Consider the following 7,744-nt stretch of genomic DNA (forward strand, 5'->3'; position numbering starts at 1 on the left):
GCGGCTTCAATATATTCTTTTTTTTTTAGCACCAGCTGAAATTACTTTTGTTTAAGCAACCCTACCAGATACACAGAACGCTGGCGTGTTTCAATAGATAGATCTGGTTTTTAGCTTAGCGTTTGCTTTGATTATTTTTGAGTGTTTTTAAATAGTTGTTTAACATGAGGAAAGTCATGGGCCAGTTAGGCCTTAAAGGAACCAAGCCATTTAGGGCTTTTGATATAGGATTATTATTATTATTATTATTATTATTATTATTATTATTAGAAATAATAATAATAATAATAATAATAATAATAATATCTGAAGATCACAGGTTGGTTCACAACATAAAATTACAAAAGAAAACAAAAAATGCAGATTTTTTCTGCAAAAATAACAAAATGAAAACAAAATAATGTGGAATAACAAACAGAAAAACAAGCAAATAACCCCCCTCGCACATAATCATCCCATGTAATAATTTTGATGGTGGTTAGAACTTCTTTTGGCATGTCAAGTTAGTCTATTAAAATAAAATAAAAAACAGAGACAGCAAAACAGATGTTTTAGAGCTCAACTCCCATTTGCCGTAGACTGCAAAACCAATACTCAGAGATGATGGGAGTTGCAGTCCAACAAGACCTGGAGGCACCAGATTGGGGAAGACTGTCTTAGCATGACCAAGGAACATAGCCCAGGATGTAGCTGGGAAAGTGAAGAGGAACATTTGGGCCATTGCCTGGCTTTCTCCACAGGCAGGGGACAATATTAGCTCTAGCCTCAGTACAGTAGTGGATCCTAACACGTCCTTTTACCTTTTTCTATCCACATGAAGATGGAGCTAGCTGCTCCGTCACCCGGAGCGGTGTGCACCCGGGGGTCGGGTCCTAGCCATCCACGGGGGTGGGGGTAGCACCCCAGGGGCGGGGTGAGCATCCCAGGGGGGCGGGGTGAGCAAGGGTCCCAGGGGCAAGCAAGGGTCCCAGGGTGTGTGTGTCCCAGGGGGTGCGCCACCCGTGGCGAGTGTCCCAGAGGCGGGGCGGCGATGTCACCCCCCTCAGGGATGACACCTGGGGCAGACTGCACCCCACCTTGCATGACGTCAGCAACTTGCTTTTATCAGAAAAAGCAAATATGGACCCTGGAGTAGTAAATCTGCTCACGGCCACTGATACTCGATGGCACTAATGTTAGATAAAGAGACCTCTGAAAGGAGTCTGATGTGCAGCTAAGCTTGTGTATTTGGCCTAGAGTAATCTTGTGTGGGTTTTTTTCCGGCAAGACAAAAATACTCCCAAACACATACCCTTCAACATTTGTTCAATGGAAATAGGGACGTCCTATTTCATGATAAGAATTACAATTTTATTATTTAAATGCCACCCATAGACATTTTTTTTAAAAAATCCCTATACAGGGCTGGCTTCAGCTATCTCCTAAAGGTCGTATAGTTACTTATTTTCTTGGCTCAGAGGTCACATCACTCCGTACCCTCCAACATTTCTCCGATGAAAATAGGGACGTCCTAAGGAAAAGCGGAGCATTCCGGGATCAAATCAGAAACTGGGACGGCTTCTCTAAATCCGGGAGTGTCGCTGGAAAATAGGGACACTTGGAGGGTCTGCAAACATTGCATGAATCTTAGGAGGGGAGGGGCTGGCTGAAATAAATATCAGCATACCATAAATAAATGGTTCTAGATTCAGGTAGGTCGCCGTGTTGGTCTGATGCAGTCGAAATATATAAAAACCTGTATCTGAAGAGGTGTGCATGCACACGAAAGCTTATACCAAGAACAAACTTAGTTGGTCTCTAAGGTGCTACTGGACTTTTTATAATTTTTATTTTATATATTTTGTAAATAAATGGGGCTGTGTTATGATGCATCATCATTGACAAGGAGCTGGCTTCCGTTGATTACACAGGCTATTTGAATATGGAGACTCATTTTAAGAAAAGCTATTGGGTGTGTTAATTATATTTATATCCCACCTTTCTTCCACAGAGCTCAGGGTGTCATTGAAGGTTCAACAACTCTGCAAGGTAGGTTAGGCTGAGAGTCGGGGGCCAAGTAGGGGTTTGAACCCTGGTCTCTCAGATTCTAGTCTGACGCTCTAACCATTGCACCCCACTAGACAATTAATAGATCTGTCCCTTTCATGAATTTGCCTGTCTGAAAGCCATCTGGGCTAGCGGCCCCCTTCACATTTTCTGCTGGTGAATGGTTACCTCAGTTTTTTGTCCCCCTCTGCCCACCCTCCGCCTGTTCCCTTAAACCTTCCCGTTTCTCAGTTTTTTCAGCTGGCAAATTCTTCCCTTTTTCAAACTGCTTTGGTCAGGCATAATTAACCTAGGTTAGTGAAAGCACATGCAACACAACATGCAAGAGGTCCTAAACTGGAGCCATAAAATTATCGAAGAGAAAATGGAAATCACCCATGTCAACCTGTTATTTTCCCAGCCTGTACCTATAAATTATATTTTACTGGATGTAAGTGCAAAGCAGTTCCATTAATGTGAAATATGAGGCCTCGACGTGTTGACAGAATATTGCAAAAATACTTGGAAAGGAATAATAATAATAAACCACACACACACACACACAGAGAGAGAGAGAGAGAGAGAGAGAGAGAGAGAGAGAGAGAGAGAGAGAGAGAGAGAGAGAGAGAAAGTGATGGCGAATATGAAGTTCTGGAATTCCCCCCCCCCTCTCTTTAAACTGGAACTCATTGGGCATCAAATTAAGCTGGATGTTGGAAGATTCAAATCACAGAAAGTGTTAGTCCTGTGGAACAATATCCCTGTCGAGATATGACAGCTGGCCATTATCTTCACTTTCTGAAAACAGTTGAATATATTTTTGTTCTAGCAGGCATTCCAAGCTGGATAAATGAGTGTCCAATTGTTAGGGTTCTAGTTTTGTTTCAAATGTACTGTATGCTTTTGAGTTTTTAGCTGTTTTTAATTATTTTATGTGTAAATAGTCTCGAGGCACTGGTTTAGAAAGCAAATTGACTGTAGTATAGTGGTAGTAGTAGTTTTTGAATTATGGTGCTGGAGGTGACTCTTGAGCAGGCATCCCCAAACTGCGGCCCTCCAGATGTTTTGGCCTACAACTCCCATCATCCCTAGCTAACAGGACCAGTGGTCAGGGATGATGGGAACTGTAGCCCAAAACATCTGGAGGGCCGAAGTTTGGGGATGCCTGCTCTTGAGAGTCCCATGGACTGCAAGAACATCAAACCTATCCATTCTGAAGGAAATCAGCCCTGAGTGCTCACTGGAAGGACAGATCCTGAAGCTGAGGCTCCAATACTTTGGCCACCTCATGAGAAGAGAAGACTCCCTGGAAAAGACCCTGATGTTGGGAAAGATTGAGGGCACTAGGAGAAGGGAACGATAGAGGACGAGATGGTTGGACAGTGTTCTCGAAGCTACGAACATGAGTCTGACCAAACTGCGGGAGGCAGTGCAAGACAGGAGTGCCTGGCGTGCTCTGGTCCATGGGGTCACGAAGAGTTGGAAATGACTAAACTACTAAACAACAAACAGTGGTGGTAGTAGTAGTAGCAACAGCAGCAGCAGCAGTAGTAGTAGTAGTAAGGTAGTTACAGCCACCAACTTGCATGGCTTTAAAAGAGGATTAAAGACAGCCCACTGTTTTTGTGGGGGTGTTACATTCTGAGGCAATCTGTGGAATTGTGTCTAATCACTCCTGTTCCACCCTTTTAGTGACATTCCAGTGATGTCTTTATGGCATGATTGAGCACATATTGAACGTGCGTAAACGGGGGGCTGCCTGTATGCAGATTCATACAGGCGAGGGCTATCAATGGCTACAAGGCATGGTAGCTATGCTCTGCCTCGATGGTCGAAGGCAATAATGCTTCTGAATACTGGTAGCTGGGTACTGGAGGAGAAGAGAGTGTTCTTGTGCTTGGGTCCTGCTTTCTGGTTTCCCACAGTGACCATCACCTGATGATTCTATCCCAAAGGTAGCAACCTCCATCAACCACAGCTAAGATCTGAAGATCTGAAGCTGCCATTGGTAAGGTAAAGGTAAAGGACCCCTGGACGGTTCAGTCCAGTCAAAGGTGACTATGGGGTTGCGGCGCTCATCTCACTTTCAGGCCGAGGGAGCCGGCGTTTGTCGACAGACAGCTTTCTGGATCATGTGGCCAGCAGGACTAAACCACATCTGGCACAACAGAACACCGTGATGGAAACCAGAGTGCACAGAAACGCTGTTTACCTTCCCACCACAGCGGTACCTATTTATCTACTTGCACTGGCATGCTTTCAAACTGCTAGGTTGGCAGGAGCTGGGACAGAACAACAGGAGCTCACCACTGTCACCGGGATTCAAACCACCGACCTTCTGATCAGCAAGCCCAAGAGGCTCAGTGGTTTAGACCACAGCGCCACCCACTCACCCTGCCATTGGTAGATCTAGCCCCGTACTGTACTGTGCTGTGCTGTTATACCCCACCAATCCTCCAGGGAGCTCAAGAATTATGTTTTTATATTTGTTGAAAGCCACCCAGATGTCAGGGGCTGGACTGAGAAAGAATGGTGGGAGCTGCCACCATCTTCTCTTGAACCTTCCCAAGGGCAGGAGGGACAGTATTGATTTAGAACAGTGGTTTGCAGAGGGGCATAGTCCAGAGGGGGAAAGCTGGGAAATACTGGGTAGAACAGCTAGAACAGCTAGAAGAGGGAACACCAGGAGAGAGACTGTTGGCAGATTCACTGTCCTTGGACAGCATTCCTGACCCTTCTTCGCCCAGGACTAGACGGGCTGTGAGAGTGATAGAACAGAAAGCGCAGGGGCAACAAGCTCAGATTACCTGACATAGGAGTGATGTAGATTAATGGGGACGGAGAGGGGAGGAACCTTAACTGGAAGTAACACCATTTTTAGAGTGATATGCATTCCTTTGTCTCTTGCTGTGATTATTAAAGAAACTATCTAGTAAGAATGCTCCCTTTTGTTTTATCTGCTTAATTACTGCCACCGGGGGAGGGATCTTTTCCCCCAAAGCCTGACACCAGAGAGGCTGGGGTGAAAATTATTATTATTATTATTATTATTATTATTATTATTATTATTAAGTGAAAAGTGATGAAGAGGCAATTGGGAGGGAGCTTGCAAAGGGTGAGCGGACTCTGAAGGTCCAATATCTGCACCACAGAAGGAATGAATCTCCTGACGAGGACGTCTCCTAAAACGAACAGTGGATATATAATAGGGGAGATGATCTTTTGGGTATCCTGTTTTCAAGCTGTATAAGGCTTTGTACGTCGGGACTAGTACCTTGAAGCTAGCCAAATGGCTAACTGGCAGCCTGTGCAAATATTTCTGCACCGATGTAACACAGCAACGATAAGTCTGCCCCAGTAAGCAGTCAAGCCGCTGCATTTGGCACTAGAATCCCACTCTGGGATGGGGGAGCAGTGGCGGACTTTGGATTTCAGCAGTGTCCTGTTTGACACTAAAATTTGGTGCCCCTTGCTCTCTGTTCTAAATCATTGTTGTGGCGCCCCCTTCAGTGCTGGTGCCCAGAGCGGCTAAACCAGTCGCACTACCCTAAAACCACCTCTAGGGGGAGACCTTTAATTCAGTTGATTTAAAAGCAAATCTGCCTGATTTATATTTTCTGAAACAAGATGAGAACTGGGACACTGCCATTCTTCAAAATCCTCATACCTCCAAATTTCTCAGTGGAGCTGTCGAGCCCATGGAAATGCATATAATGGAGCAAAGTGTGAGCAAATGTGCCCATAATAGTGAAGATAACATACAAAAATGTGTTATATTAGGGGAAATTGCTCTTCAAAATTTTGTATTTTGGGGCAAATGGCTTTGTAAAATGATGATAATGAGCAAAACTGCTTGGAAATATGTGTACAATGGTACCTCGACTTAGGAAGATGATCCATTCCACGGCGGGCTTCGTAAGTCAAAGTCTTTGGTTGTCGAAGCGCCCGTTCTGCGCATGTGCGAAGCATGATTTTGCGCTTCTGTGCATGCGCCGACCGCACACGCCGCTTCTGCACAGGCGCAGAACCCACGTGCAGTGAAAAGACTTCCGGGTTTGTCGACTTTGGAAGTTGAAACCTTCGGAAGTTGAGTCATTCAGAGGTTGAGGTACCACTGTATATTTGGAGAAATTTTCCATGAGGACTTTCCAGAAAGAAAAAAGGACTTGCAAAACGCTTTGGAAAAGTGGAGGTCTGAACCCAAAAGGGAGGAAACAAAAAAGCAAGAGAAACCCAAAATGGACTGATTTGCCCAGGGGCGAATTTGACACTGCTCAAGCCACAGCAATATTCAAGAGAGACATTGAGGAACAAAGAGCTGCCGTTTGCAGCACATTCCTAGCGGATCAAACAAAGGTCTGCAAAGTCCCAGCAAGTTTCCCCTCTCCTGTCATGTTTGGCCTGGAGTGCAAAGACGCAGCCATGAAGTTTAAGAAAAGTTTGGCATTTATACATAATCTCTTTTGTTGCCACGTCTAAAATAACAACAACAACAACCATAATAAAAGAAGCACGCCAGGAAGGAAAAGGTTGCATCTACCAGACCTCAGAAAGCAAATACTAATTCAGCAGTCTAGTCACTCTGTCAAACATTTAGTGTATCAGGGTTGATTGTTCCCTGCTAGGTATAGGCCTGGGTATATCTGCCAGGCCTTTTGTCATGTTAACTGCTGCCGATCAATGGATTGAGGTCAGGACTTCTGATGTAGGTGGAAGCTTAGAGGGAAAAAAGTCTCAAAGATTCATTTTTTCTCGTCTGGTAACACTCCGGTCACTTATTTTTTCTCAGTTAGCCTCTGCTGTTCTAAAGTGGATATTGATCAGTGCTTTAATGCAAAGCTGTCAAATTAATTTTGCAGAGCTGGGATATGACTGGCCTAAAATGGCTTCTCCATCTGTTCTCGGCTGCAAACCTATGAATTTTAATCATGACCAGAATGGGCTGCTGGCTTTTTTTTTGTTCGAAACTTGAATAGGAAAGGTTTAAACTGTAAATGCCTTGGAATGGTGCTGTTTTGTTCTTTTCGGAGGCTCATGTGGCTGAGGTCAAAGAAATTATTATGTCTGCGTATTCTTGTCAGATGCTTGGAATCTTTGTGGGAGATTTTCCCCCCCCCTCCTATTCCTTTCTCGGCTCAACCTTCTCTCAGATCTCTCTCCACCACCCCCACCACCACCCCCCGCCCCCAACCAAGCAAAGGCATGTTGTTAAACATTGGCCAGCCAATCTGAGAGTAGCTGCACCCATACCTAACACATGTACATTAATGCTCAATTTCCCCTTGCCAGTTCACCATATGATCTTAACTGTTCCTGAGAACTTTATCTCTACATGCATTCAATGTGGGGCTGCCCTGAGCCACAGTCAGGGGTGCAAAGTACAGGAGCTTCATTCCTCGATGCGACGGAATATTGCCATCGTGCTGTAGGGTTGCTCTATGTCCTCTTTTTTCCCCAGGACACATCCTCTTTTTCATGGGCATGTAAAATGAGAGTCATCATAGCCATCCATAGTTAGAAGTCGGCAAATTTTGTTATTTGTTATTTGCTCTTCAAAATATGGCAACCCCATTTAGGCCACTGCTGGAGGAATTGCACCACCAGCTGCCAGTTAGCTACTGGTCTATGTTCAAAGTGCTGGTACTGATGCACGAAGCCCAATAGAATTTGGGTCCAGGATATCTAAAAGATAGTCTTGTATACTACCCAACCGATCTCT

This window comes from Zootoca vivipara, chromosome 11 (assembly GCF_963506605.1).
Source record: "Zootoca vivipara chromosome 11, rZooViv1.1, whole genome shotgun sequence".
NCBI lineage: Eukaryota > Metazoa > Chordata > Lepidosauria > Squamata > Lacertidae > Zootoca > Zootoca vivipara.